The sequence below is a fragment of the Aegilops tauschii genome, chromosome 1, assembly GCF_002575655.3.
Source record: "Aegilops tauschii subsp. strangulata cultivar AL8/78 chromosome 1, Aet v6.0, whole genome shotgun sequence".
In the NCBI taxonomy this organism is placed as follows: Eukaryota; Viridiplantae; Streptophyta; class Magnoliopsida; order Poales; family Poaceae; genus Aegilops; species Aegilops tauschii.
Window position 1 is genome coordinate 222,629,017 of NC_053035.3, and position 12,177 is coordinate 222,641,193.

Consider the following 12,177-nt stretch of genomic DNA (forward strand, 5'->3'; position numbering starts at 1 on the left):
AAAAAGGAAAATAAAAGAAATAGAAAGCAGAAGAAACAGGGAGGCAGCAGCGAAACAAGTATGGGCCGGCCCAAACAGGGCTGTTGCGAGGCGAAGCTTCAGCGAAGCCACTATATAACAGCCTCACGGCCCGGCACGACGGCCCACCTGGCACGCATGCCTCTCGGGCGGCAGAAGCACTGGAGCGACGCGGCAAGCCCTTTCCCCTCCCCCCGCCGCATTCTACCTACCCCCTCGCCCCTTTCCCCTTATCCACATCACTCTCTCCTCTCCTCTCAACTCACTCACTCAAACCATCTCGCCCTTTCCCCTTCCCCTGCCGCATCGCCGCCCGCGTCGATGAGCAGGCAGCCGCACTCTTTCGCCCGCCGACCACCGCATCGATCTCCTGCATCGACAGACCTTGGTGTTGCGTGCTGCGCGACCGAGCGGGACGGACGGGGCGCGCTTCCTGGAGCACCTGTGGGTGCTCGATCCGGTCCCGTTCCGGTCGGATCCACGGCGGCGCTCCTCTCCGGCGATGTCTCAGGTGGATCCGAAGCGAGGCGTCCCGATCTGCAATGCCACAGCTCTGGTACGCCACTCCCCATACCTGACAACTCCATTAAACGCACGCTGCTCCGATCCGCCCCTCCTGGTCTTCTTCGAATCTTTGCGTCCCTGATCTCGTTCCTCTTGTCTTTCTGTGCCGCGGCACCGTCACCAAACCACACATGCACGACGAGGACGACGACTGCTTCCCGACGCCGCGTCTGACGCATCCATGAGAGGCGCCTGATGGGGCTTGGTTGGGAGGCGCCTGATGATGTAGAAGGCAAGTGAACAGAGGCACTTGGTGGGAGAGAAGTTGGGCTCAGGTGATGCGGCGGTCGGAGAGATGTTGTGGAGGAGTTGGCCGGCGACCCCTTTCCTTCTAGCTTCTACGAGTCTGTGCATGTGTGACCTGTGCTGCCGGGGAAAGCGAAGCAGCAGCGTGAGTCCTCCCTTTGCCCTTCTCTTTCTGTGTTATAAGTACTCTTGCTCTATCAAGGTTTGCGTGCTAGGTTTTCATCTTGGTTTAGAAATTGGACGGATTATTTGATTAGCAGATCGTTAGCGTAGATTAGACATCCAGACGATCAAAGAAGTAGGTGCTTAATGGATGGGTGGATGCTGGCTTTAAATCGGCTCTCACCTTATCACTGGATTTGATGTGATCTGGATTTGAGGAACTTGGCTCCCTTTTACATTCTGAAGATCTATGCGTCTTGTTTTCGATGTGATCTCGATTCGAGGAACTTGGCTCCCTGTACAGATCATTTTGCTAATGGGTACCTCAACGAGAGTACAATGCACATGGTACACCAATGATAACGTCCCATACTGCTATTCAGTATTTATTTGTCATCTCAGTGCTAAATGGAAATTTTCTTTTAATTTATGTATCTATATTGTTGCCCTAGCAACGCACGGGCATTTATCTAGTGAACTTCCTAAATCAATTCGTACACGCGGCTTTGCCCTTTGGAAACTTGTTTAGTAGTACAAGACGATAAGAGGCCGAGGGCATCTGTCACCCTCCATCTAAATTTTTTGTGACTAAAGTAACAGGCATTTCTTACTGATTATAGTTTTTGAGAAAAACCATATAGTTAATTCTCATTTTAAGTGTTTGTTGTTTTATCTTGAACATCTTTCTTTCAGAATGATTTGAGTCTTGTTGGTAGGCATTGTTCAATAGTCAACATAAATGCAACTTTGTATTTTGAATGATCAGTCTAACTTCTCCATTGAAACAAGCGACAGATCTTCAGTGAACAAAGAGGGCAGTGGAAGGCAGGAACCCAACCCCAGGAGTTCCTTTGAACCTTTCAGCGTTAATACAATTATGCTTACACAGATCCTGAGAAGCAGGATCTATAAATGTGTAAGTTAATTTATCTGTGCAAAAATATCACTCTGACAAAACCTTAGGAGTAGAGAGACATTGGTCTAATATTGTTACACACAAGATTTTGATGTTGTGTTTGTTTGAAATGCAGATTCTTGGGCCATTTCCAGCCTCAACAAGGCAAACCTCCTCTTGTGGAAGTTGGACTGAGATCAGCATTACAATATTGGCCGCCAAGGAACTCTAAGTGAAGAAACTGGAAGGTACTGATATAAACTCTTGTACTAACAACAGCATTGTTTGATAAGCTGTGTTGTGCCCCTTACTACCATTCTCATCAATTATAGATTCGTGATGGTCTGCAAGATATGCTTTATGAGCCAATATAAAGTTTAAATAGTTGTTTCACTTGGCAGCTACGAAGGTGGTTTAGAATATTGTTGTTATATTCTAGTAATAAAGAAGAATGCCCACATCACAACTTATGCAGAGCAAGTGATTAATTGTTATTTATCCCGTCTTTCCTAATCGCTAATTCACTGGATTCTTAATGTGCAGACTGATGCAGAAGCAAAGCATTTCAAGAAAAATTTCCTCCAACTGAGGGCAAGAAGGGGCCTACACCACTGACAGCCATTGCCATGCAGAAACGGTGAGCCCAGTGCACGGTGTTCACTTTCCTAGGAGTGCTAGTAGCATCTGCAAATAGTGCCAGCTCAAAATAAGCACGTGCATCGTATTACTTGCTCTATCTTGAGAATGTAGATTCATTTGGTTGGGATATAGTTGGTATTGGAGTATTACATATCCATTGTGAATAATTTTAGACTATTCCATCGAAGCATTCTGTCCTCATGCAATTTTAATTACATGAAATGACATAATATTATGACTATGATGATATATATCTTTAGATGCTTTTTTTTTGATAAAAGAGAGCTTGCCTCTCCGATTTCATATAAAGAAATCATCTGTTCACAGACAGATAATTATATTTGTTTGTTTTCTGGCATGTTGAAACACTTAAAAAGTTATTAGTTTGTTCTTCTGGCTCAAATATATTTGTGAGATTTCATTAAAAAAATATTGCTTGGCTATGCAAATTTAGGCAGTGAACTATGGTCATAACTTAAAAAGTTAGGTGTATGCCACACTTGCGATGCCCAGAATAGACTGTTAGCCTATAATATCTGAAAGAACTGTTTGTATTCAGTTGCATCCCACCTAATAGGACTGCTTGATTAGATCTACAATCAATTGTATTGGCTCTGAGCTTTTTATAAGCTGGCACTATCTCCACTGGTGTTCTTCATTTGGAATTTGATGGTATGCCTGACCAAACATGATCCTAATCTAATTATTTTACAAAAGAGAAAGATCCAGAAATTTGATGGTATGCTTTTTTTAAACTACTATTAAGGACAAATTTAATGTATTAATTATATCTAGTGGTGGAAGTTGGATGAGGGGCCCATTCTGAATAATTTTAGAGTATTCCATCGAAGCATTTTCACCTTATGCGGTTTTTATTACATAGAAGGACTTAATATTATGACTGTCATGATATTAAGTTTTTCAGAAGTGTTTGTTTATTTGTTTGTTTTCTGCCATGTTCAGAATTGCATGCATGCTTTTATTGCTATAAAATGTGCTTTAGAAAATCATGTGTTCATAATTGCATGCATAATTTTGTAGGTGAACATACAGAAAATGCAAGATAAAACATACTTTTGATTGTATACCTCAACCAAACATGATCCTAATATAACAAGTATTACACTTTTAGAGAAGATAAAGATCCAGAATTGTTCGTACCTAGAGGAACTCGCCTTCTTGATGCTGTTGTGATTTTCCTCCAGGTCTGCTGTTGTGATGGCCGAAGGAAGAGCAAGGAGGGGGAGGAGGGATGGCAGAGGAGGTTAACATCTATAGGTAGGCCATGCGGAGAATAACTGGGTAGCAGATCATGGCTGAATATAGTTGTACCATATATACCATTGTTTTCTACCATATATACCATTGTTTTCTACCATATATACCATTGTTGATGGTGCAGATATATTTCCTTTTTTCATCAAATGCACACATGTTAATAAATTAGAAAAGATGTAAAAAATTAGAACTTACTAAAGAATTAAATTATTGTATCTGTTCTTTATCCCAGTATCAGATAATATATTCCCAATTCCATTATTTCAGCCCACTTATTTTGTGAATACAACAGAAAAGGAAATAAAAGAAACTTCCTTTTCCTACTCCCCGTGGTCGTCTGTATGTACAAGCATTATCTCTTTATTAGGAAAATCGTATCTCTAGATTTAATACAATCTTATTTCTCTATCCCAGACAAATGAAATATTTAATTTACTAACTCATATTAATGTATACACCGAAGGATTGCACTGGAGTACGTCTGCTAATAAATCAGAGAAGATGTAAAAGATCCAAACTTGCTTAAAACAATTTTGTTTCTTTACTATTTCTTTAAGTTACTGAATAGTTTTTATGAGGTATAAAATTTTCGCATATAAAAATATAATAGTTACAATATGCAATTTGTCTATTAAAATATTAAAGTGGTAACGGTGAAATTATAATGAATTTTTTGTTCACTTATTTTCTCACTGAAAAATAATGCTTTGGCCTTTTATGTCACTTGTTTGGTTGACTGTATATTAACTCATTGTAGTTATCTTTTGATGTGTTGATTTGGCAGCTTTTATTATGAAGCTAAGCTTCTAGACACACATCTGATCTGGTAGTTATTTGTATGAGTTGACAAGACATTCGACATGAAGCTATTAGAATACACCCCGTTCGACTGGTATGACATATTTTCTTCTGTCTTGAACTCGTCGTGCTACTGGTAACATGGGATTTTCTTGCTACTAATGTATCGTATTGCATATGTCTGTTTTCAGTGTAAATGTGTTCTTTGATCAACCAAACCTTGGTGAATGTACAATCAGGGGGAGCCTTGATGCCTTCTCATGTAAGAGTAAGATCCACAAAATTTTGATAACTTGAGTCCATTACATCATGACAATAGGGTCAAGCTCCACTTTAATTTGCAGGCAAAGCATGCAGGAAATGATTGTTGGCTTTCAATAAGCTTTGAATATGAGATACATACTTTCCATCAGCCTATGATTTACGACAACTGCTTTTCTTTTAGCGCTGATGTTGATAAGTAGGCATTCACGTGTTAGTTATATATAGTTCGTATTACCAAATATGTAGTTCATGACTTGTTCTCATTGACGTGATATTTCGAGTTCTAGTTGACATATCTTGGATACAGTTATACGAAACGAGGAATTATAGGGTGCGTTGCAAAACAAATGTTTAATATATCCAAAACAACAAAAAGTATTTAAACCTATATATACCATCCAATGCATTTTATAGTTATCCGTATTGCCAGATAATTCTCAATTCGATCCCTAACAAAGCTGTAGTAGCCATTTATTTGCGACATATGAATATGCATCGAACCATAGTCAGTCGTTTAAAACCCTCAATGCCGCTCTAATTTCAGCCGGTATGTTTCCAGCTGCTTCATTGTTTTTTATCGTCAGCATCTGGACCAACAGGTTCTTTCTGAGCTGTATTGAATCCTAGAAAAGATGGAAAAATAGTAATTTATAAATTGCTGGAAAAAATCGCACGATAAACCTCGTTATTGTGTACTTACGTGAGTGGTCTTCCTACCAGAATCAGTAGTACCATTCTGGTGGGCCATCTCCTGTAGGACAAGGAAAGCGGAGTCTTTGCTGTTACAAAAAAAAGAAACTATATTAAAACTATAACGGTGTGCGTATAACGCGTGTGATCAATTTAGTATATTACCGCCTGCCGGTTGAAGAGATGCCGTGCGGTGACCAGTCCATGAGATTGTTATTCCAACCATGGATCCTCATCTGCAACACATTGTTGAACTCTTGTTTCAACATTGTGATTTCCTTCCTCGTTTCAGTGCTATGAAAGCTGTATGGTCCACCATAGACGTCGATTGATGGATCAATTGGGAGAACCCTCCTAGTTTCCATGTCGACTACAAGTAGTCCGTACGAAGAATCCACGGAAACAAATGCTAGTAGCTACTGTTGTAAATAGACACATGTTAGTACAAAATATAATAAGCAAATTAAATTATAAGAACGAGTCTCTTACAATGTTAGAGTTGAACACATCATATTTAGGAAACGGCCGAACAATGGCATTGTCAATCAGCACTGTGGTGCGTGTTTCTTGCTCCATCGAAGAGTGTCTGAGGGCCCGTGCAAGAGAATGAAACTGCAAGTCGAAAAAATGTTTGTTTCCAAGCATTCTTGTACCTGCAGTGCTCTCTACTTCAGCGCTCACAAGCTTACGAACTGCAAGATTGAAGCATTCGGGATGAATTTGTCCAAAAAGGCTAATTGTTTCCTGGAGCATCCGTAGGCTGATTTCAATCTGATATGGTCGTTCGCTTCTAATCCAAATTGTGCTGCCCAAAAAATGCAGACCAATCTTTACCAAATAACATCCATCCATCTCTGTATCACATTTAGACTAACTATTTTGTATAATATAAAGCAGTGAAAAAAAGTTATTTAATTAAAAACATGCTAGCGCTTTTGTGATAACCTGGTAGCTATTTTTTCTGTAATAATGTTTTAGATGTATAAAAATAACATGGGCACATGTACCATAGGTAAAAAGGTGTGATACAGATGCACACATAAAATATATAACACCGGTGTAACAGTGCATAAAATATATACACTAAAATATATAACACCTAGACAACCAAACATAATATAGTGGACTATCATGGTTAATTATGTCTAGCCTGCTGTGGTGCCCAACTGATATCTAGCCTGCTGTGTACGAGAGTAATATGCAGAGCAATACAACTTACTTTAGTGCCTCATCGTCTTGGACAACAGTGATAAATTGAAAAATGTATTCAACGGCATCTGCTAGGGCATTCACGTTGCCCGCAGCCTCCCGAGGGGCGGGCAAAGCCTCTTGTGGTGCGAGATGAACATCCACTGGCTCGTGCACAACCTCCATTGATGAGAGTGGTGAGTGATCGAAAATTGGTGAAGACTGGGGTGGGTGTTGAAACATGAGCTCGTCGGAGGTTATATGAAGGGATCAGATCCTGTTTGACAGCTGCATTTTCAAGACTTAAGTGCCTTCCACATAATACGGCAACTTCCATTTTTGAAAGCCAAATAATAAGCAAACTTTTGATTACACCTGATTTTCAACATCGGAGGCATTAAGTCTCACAGCACATGGTACCTAAGGCAGATGGAAGGTGCCCCATATCCTTCCATCCGTGCATGTCTATATTATTCATTTCCTAGTAGAAATTATTTTCAGCTCCGGACGGATCATATCTTTCTCCGATAAGTGGAAGGTGCCCATATATTTCCCAAACAAAACATATAAAGAAACCGGCCCCCTGTCCCAAACAAACTATCTATATAATTTATGTGTATTTAATCAGTTCAACGTGTACTATAAAATTTTGTCTACATTTTTTTGCAAACTGTTCAACGTGTTTTAAAAATCATCGTGTAAAAATAATAAAGTCTATAAATGTGTTAAACCATGTCAAACGTGTTTGCAGAAATGTAAGAATAATTTTACACATTATTTTTTGTAATACATGTAGATTTTTTTTATAGTTTTCTTACTATTCTTTGAGTGCATGATGTACATTTTTCAAAAACACTTCTAAAATTTCCTAATACACGAGAATTTTTTAAAACTATGTTGAATAGTGTTTTCTTCAAATGCATTAACACTTCCTTCAAGTTTGTGCCAGCTGTAATATTTTCTTACATTTCCTTGTTCAAACAGGAAAGAGAAAATCAAAAAATAAACATGAATTAGGGAAATAAATAAAAATAAACCTATTGAGATCAGCTTACAACTCTTTCTTGCATTTCATGTGTAATACCTATTGAGATGCATATGCCTATTTTTTGGTCCTCTGAATCAGTCATTAGTGCCTCCTTTATTTTATTGTTATTTAACGTCATAGGTAGGTATATATGGCTATTCTGTTTAGAGAAAGTTCATACATACAACACATTTTTTTCAATTATATTATATTTGAACAAGATATGACTCCATTAGAGTAGCTTAATAATATTTTTCTTCCTGCCCCCCCCTCAAATCAGGAAATGTTGGTAACGTATACTGTTTGTTGGAAAATGCTGGCACCGTCTAGTACTTTATGTAGTCAATAAGAAAACACTTTGGCGGGGACTTATTTTGGTCACTCTATTCAGGAACACATACAATATAATCAGCTGGTTATCAGAAACATCATGAGCATGACAGAGAAATGTGGATCATGTGCGAACTTGAAGATCAAAGGCAATTGAAGGTACGTGCCTTATATCCAGCATGTTTTTAATTTGGCTATTCCATAGCTGGCATGTGACGATTGCCGACAAAGTAAACCTCGTATCGTATAGCAGTGCGTGTATGGATGGAGTTACACGATACGAGTTAGTATATGATGTGAGGCATGACTGAAAACCTCACTTGCCGGCTGAACCTGCCATGGTCCATTACAAAATGCCTCCGGTTCACCTGGAGCAACAAACCTGCTCCTGACCGCACGGGTATTATAGTACAAAATATACATAGAAGCCAAAATATATAGATAGAACCAAAACAAGCAGACAATGTTGAAGCGAATACGAAGCTAGAGGGTGCCATCAAACCGTTTATTCCCTACATATATATAATCCAATACATTATTCATATTGCCAAAAGGATAAATCTCAATTTGATCCCTAACAAAGTTCTATTAGCTTATTATATTTGCGACATTTGAATATGCATCAGTCCATAGTCATTCGTCCAAAAACCTCAAGGACGCTGTAATTTCAGCTGGGATGTTTCCAGCTGCTTCATTGCCTTTGATCATCAGCATCTGGACCAGCAAGTGCTTTCTGAGCTGTATTGAATCCTGAAAAACATAAACAAAAATTTAATAAATCGCTGAAAAATGAATTGCACAACAGACCTACGTGATAGGAAGAACATAAATTTATAAATTACAAAGCTATGGAAGACAGAAACTTGTTATATATGCATGTACCGAAGTCCTGGACATGTTATGCCCGAGAGTATCATCTTGGTGAGCCATCTCCTGTAGGACTTTGAATCCAGAGTCCAGGCTGTGACCAAAAAACTCCATATGTTAGAACCTATATCAGTGTGGCTATAATATGCATGACCAATTTAAACTATTACCGCGGGGCTGTAATATAGGTATGATCTTGTGGCCAATCCACGAGTTGGGGATTCAAACCAGGCCTCCCCTGTTGCAATACACTGCCAAATTCTTGCAAAACCATCAGGGCTTCCTTCTTAAGTTCCTTGTCATGAAAGTCCTCTAAGCCTAGGAATGACTCATTGGAATGATCAATCAGGAAAGTCCTCCTATTTTCAATATTAACTGCAAGGAGGCCGTAGGAGGAATCCACCAAATACAACGGCAATAGGTACTGCAATAGGTATACAAAGTTAATGGTGAACAGGTAGTATACACACCAATTTTTTAGAATGAAAATCCTTGCAATGGACGGGGTCATGAGCACGTTGTATTTCGGCAAAGGCCGTACAATAACAGTGTTAATCAACAAGTTGGTGCGTTCAGCTTGGCCTAAGCCGGTCTGACTCAGCACCTGTGCTAGGCGATGGAATTGCAAATCAAACATATGTGTGGAGCCAACAAAGTCTGTTCCCGCGTTCCTCTGTATCGCGTCGCTAGTAAGCTTACGCACTGCAAGATCAAAGCAGCTCGGATTGACCCATGTATCACCTCGCATGGTGTCTTGGATAGTCCGTAGACTTAACTCGATCAAGAATGGACGAGGGCTCCTTATCCATATTGTGCTGCAAACAAACCGGCATGATAGCAAAGTTGTTAGAAAAATAAGGGTATCAAAAAAATGTAGTACTTCAATGTGTGGGCAAACAATAGTAAAATTTTTTCAAAACTTTAGTAAGGTCTGAAATGTATGTATCTTCTAATTGGAGTTGTACTGTCATTTGAGGAGAGAAGTACTATTTCTTAAGATAACCAAATCTATTATGACATGTTAGGTTGTAATGTATTTCTGTAGTATCCCAGTTATGAAAAAATCTGTAGATGGTACACGTATCATGCACCAGGACCCGTTGCAATATACTACCGTTCAAAGAAAATTTGTAGTTTAAAATAACGTGCTGTGGATGGTACTATCATGGCGTAATGTAAAAGGATAATATTAGCGCATGGCCAGTTTTTTGCAACCACTACGTTAGATCTTAAGAACCTTATGGACTTAGAAAGGATAGCATGATCCTAACCAGTACATGCATGCATGCAACAACTTATGAACGTGACCAACTAATCGCCATGGTTAGGTGAAAGAACAGATTTTTACTCGGGTTTAAAATAAGAAGCCGATAATGCAAACTATAATGGTAGTGATCTGCAGCTAACAAGTGCAAATAAAGTATAGATGGAGTTTAGGGCTGCCAGAACAAACTCTAATTCCTCCTCGTTTGAGGAAACCATGACGTAGTTGTAGATGTACTCGACTGCATCGTCCACTCCATCAAAAATCGGCATTGCAGCCATTACCGCGGGCAGAAAGTCGTCTTAGCACCAGGATGAGCGAGCGAGGGGGCATTGGACAATGGTGGACTCACAGCCGGACCATATATATGAGTGTCGGAGGGGAATTGTCCGGCACCAGGTCGGTGAGGCATTAGCATGTTGTATGGATTGGAAGGTGCCCCTTATCCTTCCATCTTTGCATGTTTCCATTACAAAACCTTGCTAATAAACAGACAAGCAATTATTTTTATTCCTTACTGCACTGGGCAAATAAATAAACGCCGGATTATATATCTATTATATACGTCTCCCTTTCCCGACCGGAACAAGCAGGATTTAACTTTCCTTATAAGCAAATCCGATTAAGGTAAAATTAATGGCCAAACTGGGAAACCCAATGAATGTATGGTAGGCCACACCGGGAGATTGGATACTATAACGTATTGGAAGGAAAGTTGTGATTCGGCGTGATCAACCCAGTAGTACTTTACAAGGAAAAACACCGAACATGCCATTATATAAACACCGGATATGATCACCTGCCGTAATAAATACTAAGTCTGCCGATAATATATTATTTGTTTCAGGATATTATATGGGGATTTTGGCTTCTTTTATTATGGATATATATACTAATAAGTCTGCCGATATTAAAATTAAGTTATTTCCTTTTCCGGTTTTGTTATGTTTTAAACATGCAGAAGATAAATAGTAGGACAAAAACTTAATATTCATCCTTTTAACAGTTTCTTGCTAATGGCATCGACTTTGGAAGGCCCGTGTGTTGCTACTTCGCATTCAAAAGTACTGGTTAAAGTTATGACTAATGGATCATTTTGTGCAATATGGATGTTATTTCTCTTGCCTTTTACACAATATCACTATAGCTTTCTGGCACACACACCGAGTATTTATACAATGTCAAAACCTCGAAAAGCAGATGTATTAGTAATGCCAATTTAGTTGGCACTGCAATATACCTGAGTACTGATTCTCTCTGGGCATGTTTTTCTTTGTTTCTTAGGGCTACTCGTTGTCACCTCATTCATCTACGCTTGGTGGTTTAGTGTCCTCTTTTGTTAAACTCTTAATATTCCAAGTATGGTCATATGAACCACCTTAGGAAATTCCATAACTATCAATATTTATCTGCACTATTTTTTCACTCGCTCTAAAAATGTCAATATATATAGTAATTTCCTTTTCCATTTTATTTCTTAAACTCCTAATAAGATCAAATATGCTTAACCCATTTATAGATCACAAGCGGTGGTAACAGCAAATAAGAAGTACAATAATATCCCGGATTGTGGGGAAGAGAATAGATAACATGAACATAGCAAATATGCAGAAAATGAAACCAGAATGATAGCCTTCCTCCTTGAAACAGAAAGTATAGTAATATTGAAGAGACTTTATTGAAGCGATTAAGAATTAGCATGATGGAAACAATGGTCTCAGAAAATGGCAGAAAATGCACCATCTCGCCACTGACAGACTCCTGACGTTGCTTTCCTTCTAAGTCGAATCCTTGTTGTCCCGCTACGGCACCACAACACAGTATGCTCGATATCAGCCGAAAACAAGTTCTCATGGACCAGAAATCCATGAAAGGATGCTTGCTCGCTGAACCCATCCTCGCCAGGTCCTAGATTAATGCAGCCTTGTACAAATTTTTAGGTCTGAG

At 39.2% G+C, this 12,177-nt stretch overlaps 1 long non-coding RNA gene across 2 annotated transcripts; it reads left to right on the forward strand.

Annotated features, from left to right (window-relative positions):
* The first annotated feature begins 310 nt into the window (after positions 1-310).
* LOC123494764 (uncharacterized) lies at positions 311-5,657 on the forward strand. 2 transcript variants are annotated; one of them, XR_012200252.1, is made up of 4 exons: positions 311-574; positions 3,730-3,802; positions 4,587-4,694; positions 4,792-5,657. It is a non-coding gene; the product is annotated as an uncharacterized lncRNA (long non-coding RNA). The 2 variants fall into 2 exon arrangements; XR_006666604.2 differs by lacking the exon at positions 311-574 and having other exon boundaries at positions 3,468-3,802.
* Positions 5,658-12,177: the final 6,520 nt, after the last annotated feature.